The sequence below is a fragment of the Papio anubis genome, chromosome 5 (genome assembly GCF_008728515.1).
Source record: "Papio anubis isolate 15944 chromosome 5, Panubis1.0, whole genome shotgun sequence".
NCBI lineage: Eukaryota > Metazoa > Chordata > Mammalia > Primates > Cercopithecidae > Papio > Papio anubis.
Window position 1 is genome coordinate 55148632 of NC_044980.1, and position 22051 is coordinate 55170682.

The window sequence follows — 22051 nt, forward strand, 5'->3', positions numbered from 1 at the left end:
TGGCTATGCAGAGACAGGCAAACAGGCAGTCAGCATCACTGCAGTGTCTACTTCTGTAGGGTATGTAGGAAAGGACACAGTTCCTGTTCTGGAAGAACTAGAACATGTATTCACTCACATGTACACACCAACTTGCACATGTATGCACAAACATGCACACAAACATGAATGCATACGTGCACACATGTGAATACATTCATTCTCATGCATACCTATGTATGCACATATGCACATGTGTTTCTGATATAATGGGAAAATACTTTGGGAAATCTCAAAAAGAATACAAATTTTTTAATTAATGCAAAAGTACTACTGAGGCTCTGAGGTTTGCAAGAGACTATTTCATGAATGCTTCCTCTACCTTACAAAATTAAAAACCAGGATAAAGAAACAAAGGGAAAAGTGGTAAATAGTTGAAAAACAGAATAGCAAAAATTATATTCCCAGCAGAGGAGGAAAAAAGGCTAATGCTGTCAAAGAAAAGCAGACAGAATTTAGTTGTTTTTTTTTTTAATCAGAGAAAGAACAAAAAGGAATGGAAAGCAAGAGAGGCCAGAGTTGCAAAGGAGACTGAGTATGAAGGTTTAAGATGAAATGACACTGTGGGAAGAGAAGGGCTTATAATTGAATTAATGTGAAATAACTGAGACTGCATTTTAACTTTCAGCCAAAATGAGTGATGAGACATTTTAAAATGTAGAAACTAAGAAACAAGGATAGGGCTTCCCTTAAGTAAATCATAGTTCAAGTGGGACAAAATATGGTTTCAATATTTCTTCTGATTATAAAAATATATAGTCATTTAGACAATTTGAAAAATACAAAAAGAAAAAAATAAAAAGGAAAAGAAACACCTGTAGTCCCGTTACCGAAAGATAATCTCTGTCAACATGTTATTCTGTTCACACATAAACAAATTGTGATTATGCTATATATGCCATGATTACGTTCACATCATGTCTTGTCATAAACAATTTTTCATAATATTAAGTGAATTTTTTTTTTTTTTTTTTTTTAGATAGAGTCTCGCTCTGTCGCCCAGGCTGGAGTGCAGTGGCACAATCTTGGCTCAACCTCTGCCTCCCAGGTTGAAGCTATTCTCCTGCCTCAGCCTCCTGAGTAGCTGGGACTACAATCACCCACCACTACGCCTGGCTAATTTTTGTGTTTTTAGTAGAGACAAGGTTTTGCCATGTTGGCCAGGCTGGTCTCGAACTCCTGACCTCAGGTGATCCACCCACCTTGGCCTTCCAAAGTGTTGGGATTACAGGCTTGAGCCACCACACCCTGCCTAGGTGATATTTTAAAACTGCAATTGTTAGACACTTTGATTCCTAGTTTTCATATTATGAACAAAAACGCTATAAATATCTTTATACATAATTTCTAATTACTTCCTTTTTCTAATTGCTTTCTTAGAATATATTATTGAAGGACAAATTTGGTATCTGGTGCAAAAAGTACAAAATGTCTTTTTAGAAAATTCATACCAATTTATACTGCCACTGACAATATAGGAAGTTTTGTTTCGCCACATCCTAGCCAACAGTGAGCATTTTATTTATTTTAAAAAAAAAAAAAAATCTTCTGCTAGACTGATAGGGGTACAAAATACAATGTCAAGACACCACCCCAAATAAAGTTTAGTATTTATGGTGCACAGTTAACCTCAGAATATGCACAGAAGTTCTTAGACTTTTTGGAATCATCAACTCCTTTAAGAATCACATGAAAATTTATGAGCTTCTTTCTATAAAAATATTCATATACAGCAAAATAGACCCATTGGAGCTCATCCTGGAACAACCTCAGAATGACTTATAAACATCTGACCTAAGTGGAAATTCTGGAACATGAGCTCATTTTAAGCCAGGACTCCAATAACTAGTTCGTGCACATAGAACCTGTATGGTTTAGTGGGAAAGGATTCAGTTTCAGCCATGAGGCTTGGTTTTCAGTTCTAGCTCTACATCTAAACATGCTCAGGTCCTTGTCACATACTGGGCCTGTAGGATCCCTTCCATCTATAAACCCCCGAAGCTCTAAGATAATGTCAACCTTCACTAGCATGTTGTAGACACCTACTCTGTGGACAATATGTGGTTATTTTCTGTACCTAGGCTGGGTTCCTTGATGTTCAGGACCAGCAAAAACCTTCTTTGACTCTAGTTGATAACTGTTCCAGGAATACAAATTAATGTCAATACTGTTGATCACACACATCTCCTGTCTTCTATGATCAATTGGGAATTCCTCGGGAGCAAAAACCATGTCTAGGTCAACTTTACCTAACTTACTCAGCACATTCACCAGTAAACATCTGCTAAAATAAACCAAAACAAAAGAGGATTTTATTTAGAGTTTTGTTTGAAACAGAAGAAAATAGAGCGTCTTCCCAAGTCAAATAAAAGGAGTTCCATTTCACTTGAGTTGACTATAATTCTACAAAATGTCTAAACATGCATATGCATTGACCAACGAAAATGTTTACAAAGTTGATTCTTGTAATTTGTGGCGGTTCTATAAAGTCACTGAGAACACTGAATTAGCAAATACTGAACCATTGCTCCCGGGGAAATGTCAGATCAGGTTTCTGCAAGTTCTGGTCACAATATTTTCATCAACTAATCAATATATAACTTTGTCTTTTGTGTGTTTCTATTTAAAGATACTTTATTTAATATATATTGTTAATTCATTAACACCAAACACCCTGCCAGCAGCTCTATAACTCATGTCTGAACAAAGTTTATCTAACATGCAGATTTCTTTTTTTTTTTTTTTTTTTTTTTTTTGAGACACAGTCTTGCTCTGTCACCCAGGCTGGAGTGCAGTGGCATGATTTCGGTTCACTGCAACCTCCGCCTCCCAGGTTCAAGCTATTCTCATGCCTCGGCCTCCTGAGTAGCTAGGATTACAGGTGCACACCACCAAGCCCAGCTGACTTTTATATTTTTAGTAGAGACGGGGTTGCACCATGTTGGCCAGGCTGGTCTCAAACTCCTGACCTCAAGTGACCCACCTGTCTCGGCCTCCTGAAGTGCTGGGATTACAGGCGTGAGCCAGGGCGCCCGGCCAGATTTCTTCTTATTACAGCCTTCTTGTGCTTAGGAGCACTGGACAGCACTTCAGCACTATGCTTGGAAACCATTTCACATGACAAAATCACCAGCAAAAAGCACAAGAATTCAAAAACACAGCATTAAATGTATCACAGAAGAACACTCACTCACAGCACGAAGGCTGAAACACGATGGCTGAGCATCCCTTGTTCACCCTCAGCTGGAAATACGCATGCGGCGTGGCTTAAATTTTTCACTGTTTCACGCTCATCCACAAATGACTGCAGAAGCGCCGCAAGGATTGCTTTCGGGATTACAGATAAATGTTAGCAAGTAGGTGGATTTGCAAACACATAATCTGTGATAATGAAGATTGACTATACACTGATTTTCTCTCCATTCAACTATTATTAGATCATTTCTCGCACTGGAGTTCCCCCTCCAATGCTAAGATTCCTAGAATTTTTTCTCTCATTTCCTGTTTCTTTCCCTTCACCCACCTCTGACTTCACCTTCTGCTGCTTGGCTACGCTTCTGGCCTTGCATGCCCACAGCTTCTGCCTTTTTCTCTCCCAGTTGTACCTGACCTTTTCTTGCCGTCTTCTTTCATACTCTGTCCTGCTCCACTCCTTTCCTTTTTTTTGTACTCAGTCTCTTAGAAGGCTACACTCTTTGGAGATACTTCTTTTAAAATTAGGTTACATTTATTAACATTTATGGGGAATGCTTGGCCCAGTGAGCTTCCCTGGTCCAAGACAGGACCTTTGGGTATGGAGGACGATGAAAGGGAATTAATGGGGTCAGGGCTGGTGCCAGTGGGACCAGTATAAGGGCTGAGGAACCAACCCATAGGTGAAGAAGGAAGAAGAGAAACATCACAGCTAGTTCCAGCACAACAGATCCCATCAGAAGTCAACTCTGAGGAAAGATAAGGAGAGGCCAGGCCTTGAGCTAAGGGGAAGACAAAGTATAGGCAAGGTCCAGGCAATAAATGGCTCTGCAGGAGCCCAGGGAATCAAAAAAGAGCGGCGTAAGAGAGCCCTAAGCAACAGCTCCTGGGAGAACAGTGAGACATTCTCTGGCCTCCTATGTGCAACAATCCTCAGCAGCCCATCAGAGGAAGAGAACACAGAAAGGAAGAACCACTTCAGGCTGAAAGACAGGGCAGGAAACCCACAGAGATAGCATTCTGCAAAAGTTTGGTTTCCATCTCAAGGTTTCTTTCTATACCTAGTCTCCCTACCTTAGAACACTACAATGCCCACTTCTTGCTTTTAAACTAACTCGAATTCATCCTCTACGTCTGGGGAGACTACAGATGAGATGGTGTTTATCTTATATCTTAAAGAATGAATACAATTTTGAGAGGCAAGAAATGGCTAGAAAAACATTTCTAGTTAAAAGAACAGTTGGAAAGGACGTGATACCAATGGAGATTTGCAATTAGTCCCTACGCCGGAGCATAGGCTGCAGGAAAGGAAACAGGAAGCGATACAGCTGGAAGGGCAAGGGCACGGAGGGCCTTACATCTTAATGAGGCTGAACCGTTTCCCACAGACAATGGCTGTCTGTGAATGTGTAAATGACGATGGCATGATTTTGTTTTAGAAAGATAATTTCTGGCAAAAGTATAAAGGATAGATTGGAGAGAAATGGGAGGTAAGTGGTAAGCCAGCTACTGTGAAAACCCAGACAAGTGATACTGTGCTGGGCTCCAGCATTGACAGCAGAGATGGGGAGAGGCAGACACCTGTGCAGAGGCACAATCATCCTTGGTAACAGCCTTTCATATGCTTGAAATTCCTCCTGCCATGGTAGTTGTTTTGTTTTGTTTTGTTTTGTTCGAGACAGAGTTTGCTCTGTCACCCAGGCTGGAGTGGAGTGCAGTGGCGAGATCTCACTACAACCTCCACCTCCCTGATCCAAGCAATTCTCCTGCCTCAGCCTCCCAAGTAGCTGGGATTACAGGTGCCTGCCACCATGCCCAGATAATTTTTGTATTTTTAGTAGAGACGGGATTTCTCTATGTTGACCTCACTGGTCTTGAACTCCTGACCTCAAGTGATCCTCCCACCTTGGCCTCCCAAAGTGTGGGATTACAGGCATGAGCCACCATGCCCAACCCTGCCATGGTGTTTTAAACACTGCTGTTTAAAACTTTGTTGTTAGAGACTCAATAAATGCTTGTTTAATTAAGAATACAGAATTTATTATATGCTGTTGACTCCCATGTTCACTAAATATACCTATCTTGGTAAACTCTAAAGAATAAAGTAAGTTACTTTAAATTATTTATTTTATAAGAATCATTCTCCTACTGGAATATTATTTGCCAATACAATATGTTATTCTATGAACAAACTTAACAGGTAATAACATACCATAGAAATTTAATAATAATAATAATAATAACGGCTGCCATATATGAATATGATACTAACTCATTTCCCACTTCATTTATTCTTAAAACAGCATTGTAACGTAGAAATTATGGACCCCGTGTTACAGATAAGGAAATTAATGCTTAGAAAGTTGGAGTTGTTTTTCCAAGGATACACAACTAGTAAGGAACAGAGCTACTATTCCAGCCCAGGTTTGACTTAATCCAAAATCCATATTCATAATTGTCGCATTATACTGTAGTGCATTTTAGTACAGAAAAAATATTTTAAAATATCAAATTTTCAAATATCAAAATTTTTAAATATTTTAAAAGTAAAAGCACTAAGTTCATATTTCAAGCACTCTATTAATGCTAAAAGAACTTAATATTGTAGGCCAGGCACAGTAGCTCACGCCTGTAATCCCAGCACTTTGGGAGGCTGAGGCAGGTGGATCGCGAGGTCAGGAGATTGAGACCATCCTGGCTAACACGGTGAAACCCTGTGTCTACTGAAAATACAAAAAATTAACCGGGCACGGTGGCAGGCACCTGTAGTCCCAGCTACTCGGGAGGCTGAGGCAGGAGAATGACGTGAACCCAGGAGGCGGAGCTTGCAGTGAGCCAACATCATGCCACTGCACTACAGCCTGGGTGACAGAGCAAGACTCGGTCTCAAAAAAAAAAAAAAAGAAGAAGAAAAAAAGAATTTAATATTGTAGCCAAAATACTTTTTAGGTGAAAATATAAGTCGTAAGTCAAATGCACAATTATAGACCCAATATGCTCAGTAGGAATATGTCACATTTAGTTGTTTTGCTGAAAACTGATACCCAAAACTGAGAATATTCAATGAAGCACAGCTAATCAACATCTATGTAAAAATAAAAGTGTAAATTATCTGGAAAACACATATAAGGCAGGATCTCTTGAATGACTTCACAAATGAGAAAGATATAAAATAATATGACATGAGATTCTTAAAGAACGAACTACTCCAAGTCTGTGAATGTCAAGTTCAAGCAAGATATATGCATATATGCTTTTTGCATTATTTTAACATACTTTTACATATTTCTTTTAACTTAGGTTTATGTACATTTTATGTTCCTTCTCTCTCCCTTTAAGAGTTAGAAAAATACTTCCTAGAATTGTTTTGACAGTCCTGGACCAACCCTTAGTCTATATATAAAACAAAGGTCTCTGTTTAATCACCAAATACTTGATTCCTTTGATCATCTGCATTCAATGTGCAGATTTAAAAATACTTTATACTAAATATCTATAAACTTTAAATGCCATTAAAAAATAGAAGTATGGGTTTGTGGATGCATTTTTATTCATCCTTTGAGTTAAATATTTCTACCTACCTAGGAAAGATTTAGAAGACTTTGGATGGCATTGGAAGCAGAAAGCAATGAAACATCTTCAAATGCTTAAAGGAAAAGGAAATTCAACCTAGAATTCTATACCAAGTGAAAATGTATTTCAGAAACAAAGCTAAAATAAAGACATTTTCAGAAAAACAAAAGCTGAGAGATCCCTAAGTAGCTTTCATGTACTCAAGGAAGCACTACAGGTACTCTTCAGGCAGAAAGAAATGATCTCAGCTGGGAGACTGAGATATAGAAAAAATGAGGACTCAAAAAGGGGGCTAACTATGTGGATGTATCTAAATAGATAGTGAATGTCTTTGATAATAATGTCCTGAGGGGGTTAATATTGATGCCAAACGAAAACACATAAACAAAAGTGGGTAAGTTGGGAGTGGTGGAAGTCAATAGAGCAGGAAAAGTGGAAAATAATAATAAATTGTTTAAACCTCAAGACAAAGAAAGCAACAAAGATTAAAAAAGGGGGCAACAGAAAAGATGAGACAAATGGAGAGCAAATAATAATGATGGATTTAAAAAAACACAAATACAATAATTACATAAATCATAAACATTAAATATTTTATTCAAAAGACAAAATGTGCCAGGCTGTATTAAACAAAGCTATATGCTTCTTACAGGAGACATTTCCTAAATATAAGACTATAGGATGATTGAAGGTGAAAGAACAGAAAGAGGTCGCTATGCAGGCACTACCCCAAAATAAAGCTGAAGTCGCCATGTTCACACCATGCAAAGTAGATTTTAAGACAAAACATGAATAGATGAAGAGGAGGAAATACATGGCTGAATTTACTAGGAAGATATAATAATTTTAAAAGTATATGCTCCTAATAACATAGGTTTAAATTATTTAAAGCAAAAATGAATAGAGTTACGAAAACTGATAATCCCACAAATCATAAGACATTTTTAACACGCCTCTTGTAACAGATTAATAAGCAGGAAAATAATCAGCAGTTATAGAGAAAATGGGAACATGATTTTAAAACTTCAACATACATAGAACACAGCCCTAGTAATGGCAGAATTCATATTCTTTTAAAATGATCAAAGTGGGATTAAACTAGATATCAATAACAAAAAGACAACTGGAAAATCCCCATATATTTAGAAATTAAGTAATATATTTATAAAGAACATGTAGCTCAAAGAAGAAATCAAAACAGATATTAGAAAACATTTTGAACTGAATAAAAATGAAAACTCTACAGTAGAAAATGTGTGCAATATAGCTAAATCTAGCCTTTGAGGGAGATGTGTAGTCTTAATGTAAATATTAAATGAGAAAAAAAGCCTAAAAATCAGCTATCTTAACATACATTTCAATAAATTATACAGTGATAATTATATAAGAACAGCAAATTAAATACAAAGAAAAAGAAGAAATTAAATAATATAAGAATAGAAATGAATGGAAATTTTAAAAAATACAATAAAGAATATCAATAAAAAGCCAACAGATGGTTGTTTGAAATGATTAATAAAACTGATAAACCCCTAGTGAGCCTGACTGATAAAGGAGGAAATAACAAAAGGTACAAATACCCAATATCTGAAATGAAAAAGGGACATTAACTGAAGATCCTTCAGATACATTAAAATTATATTCTGAGTAACCTTAAGCAAATAAACTTGTTTATACGAAATGGACAATTCACTGTTGAATTCTGCCAAACAGATAAGGAAGAATTAACAATAATCTTACATAAACTCTACAGAGAAGAGAAAAATAGGAACCACTCCCAACTTGTATTATGAGGTCAGCACATCCTTTATACCAAAACCCAACAAAGTTATTAAAAGAAAAGAAAAGTCAAGCCAGAACTCTCTCATGTGACAAATGCAAAATCTTAAATAAAGGGTTAACCACCTGAATCCAGTAATGAAACATAGTGTAACTAAATTCAGTTTAGTTACTACAAGGTTGGTGACTAATACAGTTGGTTTAACATTCAAAATATCAATTTAATATAGTTAACCAGATTAACAGAATGAGAGAGAAACTTCTATTACATCAACAGCTTCAGAAATATCATTTGATAAAATTTAACATCTGACAAGAAAACTCTTAGCAAACTAGAAACAGAAGAAAACTCTTTAAATGTAATAAAAGGTATTTACAAAAAAAATTGTTAACACCACAAAAAAAAAAATCACTCAATATTGAAATGTTACAAACTTTTCTTCTGAAATCAGGAAAGAGAAAAAGATGCTTACCATCAATATTTCTATTTGGCACTGGAAATCTCAGCCAAAGCAATAAAGCAAGGCACGGGGCCGGGGCAAGAGGGGAGGAGGGCAGGGAAACAAGAAAAGGCATAGGATTGAAAAAGAATAAGTAAAAGTAGAAATATTCTTAGACAATGTGATTATGTTATTGAAAAGAATCTATAGCTGAAGTGTTTCCATTAACCACAAAGTTTAGCAAGTTTGCTGGAAAGAAAAATCAACTGTATTTCTGATACTTGCAACAGGGTGAAAATTACAAAACAATAAAATTTGCAACAGCATCAAAAATATCAAATACATAGAAATACATCTAACAAAAGATGTATATGACCACTGCAGTGAACTATTTTTCTTTGTGTCAGTACCACACTTAAGTATAGTAAGTATTGATATCAGATAGTTTTAAGTTTTTCCTCCCTGTTCTTTTACTTTAGGGCTATATTGGCTCTTCTCGGCTACTTGCATTTCCATATAAATTTTAGAATAAGATTATGAGTCTCCATTATAAGATAAAGACTGCTGACACTTTTATTAAAATAGCATTGATTTTATAGGAGAACTGATGTCATTATAATATATAGTCTTTCTATCCATGCATAATTTAGTCCCCCCATTAATTTACATCTTTATTTTCTTTCAAAAATGGTTTCTAAATTTCTAATACATGGTGTTATAACTTATTAGAATGGTTTCTTTTGGACAGTTGAAAAAGGATAGTTATTAGGAAAGAGTATAAGGGAAAGGAGAGATTATGGGTTGTCAGATAATGTGTTAGTTCTTGATCTGAGGTTTCTTTCCTTTTCTATTTTTTTTGTTTGTTTGTTTGTTTGTTTGTTAGGATGAGGGGAGGCAATTTCTCAAAATGAAACTGAGATGGCCACAACCCATCACGTATGATACACATGATATGTGGATCGTGTGTAAGAACTCAAGAGGCATCCACCGGATGGTCCTCTAGATCAGGGTTTTTCAAACTGCAGGTTATGTGTTTAGCGGGTTACAAACCAGGCTCATTTTCAATAAAAAAGAAGATATTACAAATCATGAAAGTACACTGTACGCAATAGGTTGAATATTGTTTCATGATACTTTTGCTTAAGCTATACATACATACATACAAATAAATGTACATCTGTATAGACTGTGATGTGAAATCTATTTCTTACTGATTACAGTCAAAAATATAAGTGTCATCACGTTATAACACCTAGCACCTACCATTACTAGGTATTTCGCAGCTATACCATTTTCAGTTTTGCTCAGATTAAGCCTGTTTTGTGAATACTAAGTTTGTGACGGAATAGAAATGAATAAAGTTAATGGTGAAAAATTCATAATCAGTTTATCAATTTAATAAGAATTTATGAGTGAGTTAATCTGAGAAGAATATGAGAACAACAGTGTAATGAAGGTTACCAGGGCTCAGTATCTTTGAAAGAGGATGTTCAAGAACTACTGGGCTTTAGCTCAGGAAGGGCATTAGAGGCAACACACATTCCCTTTCTGAACGAGACAGCAGGAGCTGCAGAGGCAATGAGTGAAGATAAAGGACAGCTGTCTGGAGGACACCTGCCTGTGTCTGGCTCTCCATCCCTACCCTCAAGAACCACCTTAGCAATTTGCTCTCCCATCTCTCTGGTTCAGGACCACCATTTCCCATATGATGTCTCCAGTCATCCTTAACTGAAATTTAGGCAAAAGAGAATAGGGTATTGAGAGGTGAGGAGAGTCACTTTACCCTAAGCTATGCCACTCAGAAGAAACCCTGTAGGTCAAAAACCTCCATATGTCACAACAATATGAAAAAGATTCAAATAATAGCAAAAATGATACCAACAATAATGAGAATTAATATTTACTGAGCATCTGTTTTATGCCAGACATTGTTCCCAGCATTTTACATGGATTAACTCATTTAATTTTCACAATAACACTAAGGTAGGTAATGCAATTGATGGCAGTGGTGGCCCATCTGGAGTGACTGCCGAGAAGACGCCGGCTGCAGCAGGCAAGGCGCAGCCAGGGCTGCATACTCCATGGAGCTGTTGGGAGCTGGGAACAGGCAGAAGCCCCACCCGCTTCTGAGTTTGAGGGGTGGGAGTCCTGCCCTCCTGGGTGCAGCTGCAGCCACCCAGCTGTGGGTGCAGACCCAGGCATTCCTGTACTCTCGGGGGCCCAGGAAGCCCTCCTACCCCCACAGGCTCAGAAATGCCTGCTCCCACTGCCCAGCCTGTACCTGCTCCCAGTGCCCACTCCAATTTCAGAGCAAAGTTAAGTGCAAGCTGGGGCACTGTCATGACCCAGCTGGGTATGCCTGTGCTCAGGGTAGCACTGACACACAAGCCCCCTGTCGCCTCAGCCCCCTCCAGACTCTGTGCGCTGAGGAGCATGGGAGGGGGGCTGAGGGGGAGCTGAGAGTGGCTCAATATGGGCCTGCAGGCGCCCCTCGGCATGAACAGCCTGGGTGCCAGGGACAGCAGGTTGATGGCAGCGGGAGGCAGACAGACTCCTGGACAGAAAGGGGCAGCTCCCAGTGAGCCACACCTTCAGGCCTGGGATGGCCTGAAGCCTGGGAGCCAGGCTGCTAGTTCCACAGACAGGAGTAAGAACTTATGCTGCTTTCTCTGGGCCTGCTCACAGCTGCCCATAGGCCAATTAGCACTCACTTCCTCTTCTCTGAAGCCCATAAAACCCCCTGGACTCAGCCAGACTGGGAAGAGGTTGAGACAACCAGCCTGCAGAGAGGAGCTACTCACTGTGGGTCTTCTCTCTCCTGAGAGCTGCTCATTTGAAAGGATGACCTGCCTGCAGAGAGGAGCTACCTACTGTGGGTCTCCTCTCTCTTGAGAGCTGCACACTTGACAGGACAACCTGCCTGCAGAGAGGAGCTACCCACTTCAGGTCTCCTGGTAGCTGTACTGTCACTCAATAAATCTCTCTGTCTTGTTTAGCCTCCAGTTGTCCCTGTACCTCATTCTTCCAGGATAGGGGACAAGAACTTGGGACCTGCTAAATGGTGGGACTGAAAGAGCTGTAACACAAACATAGCTGAAACACACCCCTTGCTTGCCATGTTGTGGGCAAGAAGAGGGAGAGGAGAGAAAAGACCTAGGAGCTCCCTGAGCCAGGGATGTGACACCCTCTTTGGGGCTCTGTGGTTCCTGGTGTCTCCAAGCTTCCAGGCACCACCACATTCCCGGATGCCAATAGTGGAAGCCACTTGTAGTATACCTGGTCCAGCCACAGCCTCACAGGAAGCTGGCACTTGTGCCGGCATCTGGAGCTGCCTGCCCTGCTGCAGCTGGCATGCCTTGTTGTGCACAACGGGCAGCTCCCTTGTTCACATACCCCTTGCCTTTTCATGCCTGGCTCACCCTTGGCAGGCATAAGATCTGGGCTGGTAGTGCAAGCCCAGCGCAGCCTGCCCGGGCTGAGGAGGAAGAACTAGCCCAGTGGGCCTGCGCAAAACTCAGGCAAAGGCACCATTGGCCACAAAGGTTTCCGGCTGGCAAAGCAACACCCCAAGGATCCTGTGATGTTTTCCCCGTTTTGCGAGTGAAGCAGATGAGGCACAGAATTTTTAAGCAACCAGTGCACAGCCTTGCAGCTAAAAATTGTGGGAAATGAAGAAAGAAAACAACTAAGAGTAGGCTATGAAGCAACCAGGAAAGAAGAGGATACCAAATTGTTAGCTTGACAAAATGGGACTCTATACATTTTCTATTTGCCTTTAGTTAGAACTACAAGAGTTCATACACACACTCAAGGTAAATACATGCTTGAACTCCCACGGCCTTTACCTGACCACTTGTATATGGTATTTGTGGAAATGCCTGAGGTTACTTTTTTCCTCAAGAAAGATACTGTCTTTGAGGCTTCCAAACTAGTCTTCATAATGCTGAAAGTTGCTAGGGGCTCATCAGGACACTAATGCACAATCCAAGAGACTTTATCATCAGGTGACTAAAATTCACCCTGCTTATTTGAGACACATCAGTCCCCTACCTTATTTTGGGAAATACAGCAAAACGGCTGGTAGACAGATGGTATTTTGTAGACCAACAAAATAAACTATTTAATCCATGTCACTGGGGGGAAAACGTCATCAAAACCCCAAAGCCCAGTGAAATACCCATTCCAGAAACAGGGCTGACGTCAACCAGCTGGGTAGAAATATTGATCATTACATGGTGGTTTCTCCACAGAGCTGTTAAAGGAACTTAAAAAGTTTTTCAAAGGTGAGAGGAAATGCAAGAAAGAGACAGAGGGCTAGCTATTACTAACGAACTTGAAGTACTATTTAAAAGAGAGAGAACTTTCAGCCTGACATTTAGACATTGCTTATGTGATGTGCACAGTCATTTTAAAGCCCTGACCTCAATTCAGTAGTTTAAAAAGAACTCAGTTTCTACTTCCACCCTTTTCCAAATGCCAGCAAAGAACTCATTTCTCAGACCCTTTTCATCCGTAGGAAATCCCTGAGAACTTTACAAAAAATTTGAGAAGAAAAAGGTCAGAAAGTTAAAATGCAGTATGCAGTCTCTTTCCTTCCTAAAATGGCCATTTGGTTAAAAGCCATTATAATGAAAGAGTTAAAATTCTGCCCAGTTTAAGAACAACCAGATGACCTTTAAATGTGCTGGTTTGAATCCAATCACCTTTCAACAAGCATGAAATCTGGCACAAGGCGTACTAACGCACACCAATTATTTTCATAGTGTACATGACTGATCTCACAGCGTCCTGTTTGGAAAAAAAGAATAGTGTTCATTTTCCAAAAGCCAGACTTAGAGGCTGAGTGTCTCTGTTGGTGGGTGGGATTTTCCTTTGGTAACTGCCTCCAAAAGTGCCTTTGGAGGAGGCTTTTCCTTGAAAAAGCACAGCATAATACCTTAAGGAAAATAACTTTTTCATTTTGTTTAAATTCTGTTAAATGAAATAATTTCCTCCAACTTTTAATACAGCAAAGGTAAAAATAGCTGGGAAATAATTAATCACTATCCTTAGTTAAGAACTTTGCAAGCCATATATGTAGGAGAAAAAACAAGCCACTGCCAGTGAAAGAGTGAAATACTGAATCCTACTTGGAGTAAATGGATTCAAAACCAATCGTTGAGAGACTTTCTACTCCCTAAAATGATTATTTTCTTTTTAAAAAGTAATTCCCATGAGATTCTCCTAAATGATGAGATCCTCTGATATCTTCAAAATATAGTTCAAATTACAACATTCCTTCACAGGGTTTTTAAGAACACACTGGATGGCTGTTTTGGTACAATGTACAGACATAGGTGCCCTGATCCGGGGACTATACCATGCAGCCAGATACGCTCTGGTCAACTGCAAGACTGTGTTCCCTCTCACCTCCTTTCTCTACCTCCGTGGTTCCCCCTGCACCCCAGCCCACCCCATTTCCATCGCAGCAGAATGCTCTCCCGTGTCAGACAGTAACACGGACTACTAACCCCACACCTGGACCATATTCAAGCCAGAGTCGGATTTTCCTTTGTTGAATCCTTTGCCTGAGGAGTGAGACTTCTGAGATTCCCTCCCCAAATCCTTCTCTCAGCTCCTCGCTTTGGTGAGAGACTTCTGTTGGCCATGCCCATGTTTGCCAGCCCCTCTCTGCCACAATATTTGATTTTCCTCCTCATTCACTCTCTTTATCTTGTGAGTCCAGAAGACAGAAAGGTCAGGATCTCACAGCAATGTAGGTAGTGGCCCGTGGGTTGTGGTGCCAGGCCAGCACTCAGACCGTCACCCACCCAGCCACTTCTACTTTGGCACTGAGGAGGGAGGGGCTTGATTCAGGAAAAGAAGGCACCGCCTAGGTTGGGTGCTAGTCACAGACCATGTTAGAAAGACACCTGCTGGCCACGGCCCTGGCCCAGAAGGCCCCCTTAGAGATTCCCATCAGGAAAGTCTGGTTATGTGCACAGTCCTGAAGATTCCCCCAAAATCAAAGGATTCCTCCCAAAGCCCTGGCAGAGCAAGGTCATTCCACAGACATGCCGGGAAAGACAGGTAGCCAGAGTCTCCGTTGGCCTCCCTCGCTGCCCATGTCCTAATCTGCACTCATTCCTAAGCAGACCTCCATCACCGGCTTCTAAACAGCACTAATTCTGTTCCTTTTTTCCTACTCCAGGACTGATCAGATGTCAAGGTCCGGACACTCGTCATTAACACCAACTCACAACTGATTCCCCCACCCGCTTTGGCCTCACCAAGATTTGGCAAGCAGGAGAAATAAATGTCACTTTGCTACCATCCTCTGCTCAACCTCCAACAGAAAAACCCACATTGCCTAAGAACAAAGCATGAAATACTGCTGGCCTACCCTGATTTTTCAGCATATAGTAAGTGACTCCCCAAGCAACATCATCTTAAAGTCTGAGACACAAAAAAGGACCCAACGTCCTATACACTTGAAGAACTGCATGGCAATATATTTAGTTAACATTTTCTATTTTATTAATTAGGGTACACAATTCAATTGTTGATGTGATCTGTTCAGGCTTCCCAGCCTCTCCTTTCTGATATCATCCTATATACCACAACCTCCACCAGAAAAGCAGTATGGTATTGGGAAAAAGAGATCTAAAGTCAGAAGACTAGGGCTTCACTGTCAGCATTGTTAACTGAGTGACTTGGCTAAGTCACTGAAATTCACTGAAACTGCAGTTTCCCCTTCTGTCAAATGGCGATAACAATATCAGCCTCACAGGGTGCTCTGAAGGAAGTAAATGAGATTAATGAAAGTGAGCATCCTTTTAAATTAGAAACAGAGAATAAGGGAGAGGGGAGGGGTAAGGGGAGAGGGGGGAGAAAGGAAACAATCTGCCCTCCCTCACCCCTTCACACTAGGTAAAATAAAATGTTTAGACAGAAAAACCTAAAGAAGAGGATCCAAATAAAATGTTCTTAGGAACTGTCAAAGAGAGAAGCCACTGGAATCTCCAAATCTGGCCAAGAGCTCAGCCTGAGCAGCATGTTTTGAACTCCTGAGTCCATGGAACCCTGCACTAAAGCTTTGGGACTCTGACCTGCAGAAAAAAAACAAAATTGCTTCCCTCAGTTCATTCCCTGTAGTTTAAAAACAAGAGCAACTGAAAGGCAAGCTTCGGGAGCAAGGGGAGACAAACACCTCAGACCATTAACTTACTTTATCCCCATGGGAAATCAACTTCAGGAGAACATTTCAGCTTTCTATGTTCTTCTTGGTCCCACTCAAATGGGAAGTTCTGCTCAAAGCCGGATATAGAAAACAGGAAGTCAACAGAACTGATTTTCCTAACTGCCCAAATGCAAATCACGGCACTCCATTATGGATGAGAATTAGAGTAAAATGTAAACCTCTTTTTAAAAAGAAGTTCACATGCTAACTGTGTATAGAAAACATCCTACTCCAGGGAAGAAAGAAAGAAAGGAAAGATCCATCAGCTTCCTTCCTTAATAAAGGAGGACTGACAGAGCTGGACTGACAGCAAAGTAAATGTTACCGAGGGCAGAACCGCACTGCCACTAAAAATAATGAAGTGTCCCACTTCGATGCTGACTCTATTCTCCAAGTTGGTTCCTCTAAAGGTGCTTTTCTTCAAGGGAAGCAGATACTAAAGTGACTCCCCTTTCAACTTTCTCATTACCATTCAGACTATTTTCTTAGAGTCTCATGTTTGAAACTTTCAAGTTGAAACTCCAAGCTCCACCCCCCACATACAGACCTCTTAGTTTCTATCACATACCATCATGTCCACCTTATTTGCATCAGTCATAAACTCTGCTCATTCTTCTATCACCGCTCCCCTGACATTTGCCAGACCTCAAAATTTCCTAAGCCATTTCTGGTCTGAATCCTCAGCTCCCCATGCCTGCTGCCTGCTCTCTTTTATAAACATACTAGATGAATCTTTCCAGCATGCTGCTTCCCCTGCTCCCAAGTCTGCCACAGCTCCCTACTTCCTATTAATCACATCTGAGTCGCCTCAGCCAGCGGTCTTGCCATATCTACCTAGCTTAAGCTGAGTGTTATAGGAGAAAGTGCACTAGCCCGGGCACCAGATGGCTCAGGTAAGACTCTAGCTTAGGTAAGCTTTATCACGTCATATAGAGGCTGTGTGGATTGAGGAAAATTATGAAACTTCTTTGCACTTCAGTTTTCTTATTTGCAGAATGAAGATAATAACACCTACCTATACAGTTACTAAGGATTAAATAGGATAACATGCACAAAGTGATCCTAGTGAGTTTCAGTAAGAAGAATGAATGCTTATGAGGTGCTTACCACATTCCAGCTTCTGTTCTGAGTGCTGTACGTGTGTTTATGCAGGTATTATTAACCTCATTTTGCAGAAGAGGAACTCGAGGCAAGAGAGAGTAAGTAAAGTCACATAACAAATCCGTAGAAGAGCTAACCTTTGAACTCCAACAGCCTGACTCCAGTGCCTGCAAATGTAACTCCATGCTCTACTGCCTCCCATTTCACCTTCCCTCCAACTTTCACTGGCTAACACAGCCTACAGGTCCACCTCAGTCCTGCTCATCCTTCCAGCCTTCCCTTCACATTCCAACTTCCCATGACGAAAGCCATGCTGCATTTTCTCTCCAATCTCACCTGACGTCTTGAAGGGAGCAGTTCAGTTACAGCATTCTCTCTATACCCAACTATACCATCTCTCTACTCTTTATCTTGCCCTCACATACACATAAGCTTGTCATTGCTCTTCAGTTCTTTGGGTAATCTCTTCCTAGAAACTGCATCTAAAAAATATACCACATTCCCAAATTCCATCATGTCCAAAAAGAAGCATATTACTTCCATCAACACCCCAGCTGCCATCACCACGCCAACTCGCCTGACTTCCATTCACTTATCTAGCAAACATTTACCAAGTATCTGCCATGTTCATTTTGTCAATGAGGATGATGTGGGACTTGTTCCTCTAGGAGTTCACAGTCTAATGAGATCAATGTTTATACAGAAAATGTAAATAGGTTGTGATAAGTACTAAATGCATGCTGCTAATGGCATCATTGCCTCTGGCTCTTCTCAGTCCTGCATTTCCCACGTTGTATCGTGCACCAAAGCTGTCACACTGCCCCTTCCTCTTCATCTCTGGTGCCACCTGTGATTTACTTGTACCTTACCTTGTTTCTGAACTATTGCAGCCCCTCCCAACTTATCTCACTGCCTCATTCCCCTGCCTTTCAAAACCAGCCCACCTCCTGCTGCCCAATAACCTGATGTTGTCATTCTCATATTTAAAACCCATAAATGTGGCCAGGTGCGGTGGCTCATGCCTGTAATCCCAGCACTTTGGGAGGCTGAGGCGGGCGGATCATGAGGTCAAGAGATTGAGACCATCCTGGCTAGCATGGTGAAGCCCCATCTCTACTAAAAATACAAAAATTAGCTGGGCGTGGTGGCACACACCTGTAGTCCCAGCTACTCAGGAGGCTGAGGCAGGAGAATTGCTTGAACCCAGAGGCAGAGGTTGCAGTGAGCTGAGATTGCACCACTGCACTCCAGACTGGTGACAGAGAGAGATTCTGTCAAAAAAAAAAAAAAAAAAAAAAAACCATAAATGCTAATGAACCAAGTGCAAAGCCCTGAGCTTGTCCAGGCAACATTGCCTGGAAACTTGACTTTCAATCCTTACTTTGCTCTATTCTCCTCACATACACACACTTCATACACCACAGCTAAAAGAGACTTCCCACAATTCTCTAAAAATGACTCACATTTCTATTTCCTGTTTTTCCCTTTGCCCACGCTGCCCTCTCTCCCTCTGCCTTCATTTTTTTTTTTTTTTTTTTTTTAATTAACCTCTAGAATTCAGGCGCTCCTGCTCCAAGGTTTAGGTCAAAAGTTACCTCCTCCATGAAGCTTTCTCTCATTCTCCCACAATGTGTGAAAACCCCACTCTCTGATTTGCTTAGTTGTGCATTTGTGTATTTTACCTTGCACTATAGTCATTTGTATATTTATCTTACGGTTTCTGTGCTTTAGGAAAGGTACATTGTCTTAATCATCTTTGTTGAATACAGTGCCTAGCAGAGTGCCTCAAGTATAATATGTACTCAAGGAATAATAGATACATTTTTCCATGCATATTTTCTACTGTATCCAAGTGGAAAATATATCCATGTGATACAGTGGAAAATATCTCATGAAGAGAGATATAGTGAGGAAAATATCTCATGAAGACCAAAAAGCAGAAATCCAGGTTTTTTCTTTTCATTACTATCATCTGTGATTATTAATTTTATGTGTCAACATGGTTGGGCTTAAGGATGCCCAGATAGGTGGTAAAATATTATTTCTGGATGTGTCTCTCAGGATGTTTCTGGGGGAAATTAGCACTTGAATCAGTAGACTAAATAAAGAAAATCTGCCCTCACAAATGCGAGCCAGCATCATACAATTTATTGAGAGTTTAGGTACAACAGTAAGGCAGAAGAAGGTGAACTCTCTTTCCTTCAGCTGGGACATCCATCTTCTCCTGCTCTGACATTGGAGTTCCTAGTTCTTGGGCCTTCAGATTCTGGGACTTATACCAGTTCCTCCCCACACTCCCAGTTTCTCAGGCCTTTGGCATCAGACTGGGAGTTATGCCATTGGCTCCCCTGGTTCTCAGACCTTTGGACTCATACTGAATTATACTACTGGCTTTCCTGGTACTCCAGCTTCAAGATGACATATTGTGAGACTTTTCAGCCTCCATAATTGCATGAGCCAGTTTCCATAATAAATCTCCTCTTGTGTTCCTATATATTTCCTATTGGTTTTGTTTCTCTATAGAATCCTAATAGATCATCTAATTGTTTATCTAACAAGTCTTTTCCTTGTTAGGAATATGTTAGACAATATGTTAGGCAATACACAAAAATGAAAACACAGACATCTGCACTCAATAAACTTATATTCAGTATCAGAGAGATTAGCACAGAATACAAATAAAATAATGAGATACATGCAAAACAATATGAATGGCAAAATTACGGCAATTCACCACCAACTAGGTGCGTGACCTTGGGCAAAGCACACCGTGAGCTAAATATTAACAAGTTTAAAATGCAGAATCAGAGGCAGTCTATGAATTAATGATTCTAACCATTGCATGGCCTCCTTTGCTGATGGATGGCACATTGGTGTTAGAAAGTGCTTATGTTTGCTAAAGTCCATTATTGATGCTTTAATTCTAAGGGAATTATGTAGGCAGCAACTAAAGAAAGGTTCAAAAAAATCAGCTATAATTGATAACTAGACAATGAAAAAAATTATCAGTGATTTATCAGCACCACTAGATAAATACATAAGGGGAATGAATTTAAGGCCATGAAATGCAGGACAAGCCTCACAGGAAGCAGTGTCCCAGTGGAGGAGATGCTGTCCCCTGGGCTCCCACCTGCCACCACTAGTATTCACCATATCTGATTGGAAATGTGTGCATGTGAGTCAGCCTCCCCTCTATGATGTGAGTGGCGACCTCTTTTTGTTCATCTCTGTATCCCCTACGCACGATGCTTGGCACATAGCAAGTATTCAGTAAATGTTTATGAATGAAGCAATCACTCATTGTCACCAAAAATTTACTGGGAATTTCACATGCTAAATCTAGAACAAATGATGTGGCTCCTATCATCAAATAAAATCTGTGAAAACCCTAAAACGTAAACTGCAAACCATGACTTGGTCTTAGAGAGGGGTCATTATCAAATGAAAACAACTCGGCTGCCAATAAGTCATTTCAAAATAAAATCCTCTTTTTGTTATTTCTCAAACACTGTGAAAAGGAATCTCAGTCTGCAGAAACAATTCACAAGCCCCTTCCTTTCATGTGGTCATGTCACATCACACAAGCCCTGTCATGCACCTCTCTCCTTCCTACCCTCCCACCAAAACTGCTCTCCCAAACCTCGTCCTCAAACCTGTGCCCTTCTAACCCTCCACCTTTTCGCATGATTCTGTGTCACAAAAGCCCAAAAGAACTACTCTGGCAAGATCTAACAGTATCTGAAATATCGGGAAGAAAAATAAAATAAATAGGCAAAACTAGAACAATTATTTGTAGGCAGTAGAACAACATTCTCCGATCTACCATATATTATAAATGCTGGCCTGATGGCATATAAATAAAACTTAAAGGTGCCCAAAGAAATTGAAAATGGTACAAAGAAACAGAAGTGTTTAAATTTTTTAAGCATCTGCAATGTTTGGGGGATTTGTGATGCTCAATCACAAAATATTTATTAAGCACCTACTCTAAGAATTTGTTTTGAAACAGATACTATGTCAGGCATACTCAAGACTGCCACCCCTCCCCCTACATTTGGACATCACTAGAAGGACCCCATGGGACTCGGTGCATGGCGGTACCTAAAGCTAAGATTTATTCTAGTGATATAGTAAGGATACACAGCCAGATCATAAGGGAGAGCCACAGGCAGAGTCTGAAGGATTTTATGTGCAGACTTCCTTATGCTTCTGCCTACCATGGGAGATAACATAGAGTACAGCAAGGAAAATGCAGCAACTTGTATATGATGTTTCAGTCCATGGAAGAAGCTTCTTTTCAGAAACTCGGTGCCCAAGGTTTTTCATGGGGCTGATCACATGGGCACCCTCTGCCAAGCACATCAAAATATTCCAGACTCCAAGCAGGCAAGCAGGTGTTCAAGCATAAACTGTGTTGTTTGCACAAAAGTCTAGGCACAGTGAACCACACTTAACAATTGACTGTTGACTGAGAGCCCTCCAAGGGCCAGGTTCCCAGTTACCAACCAAAGGCTAACCTGGCAAGCGGGTCTTTCTAAAGGTAGTAGAGTCAAGCCTGCTATGTTTACTCTTTCCTGCACAGATATAAAGGCCCAGTTTTTGTTTCAAGGCAATTAACATAGACAGAAATAAGATTTATACATAAAAATATGCATTTCTTACAGTAGCATCCTAGATAACACTAAAGCAAAAATTCCCAAAATGTCCT

At 40.3% G+C, this 22051-nt stretch overlaps 1 long non-coding RNA gene across 1 annotated transcript in view; it reads left to right on the forward strand.

The window, feature by feature from the left end:
- LOC101012832 overlaps positions 1-22051 on the forward strand; it is a 58019-nt gene that overhangs the window by 16247 nt on the left and 19721 nt on the right. Inside the window, exon 2 of the long non-coding RNA XR_004183959.1 lies at positions 15214-15424. This is a non-coding gene — a long non-coding RNA (uncharacterized LOC101012832). The remainder of the gene's footprint in view (positions 1-15213; positions 15425-22051) is intronic.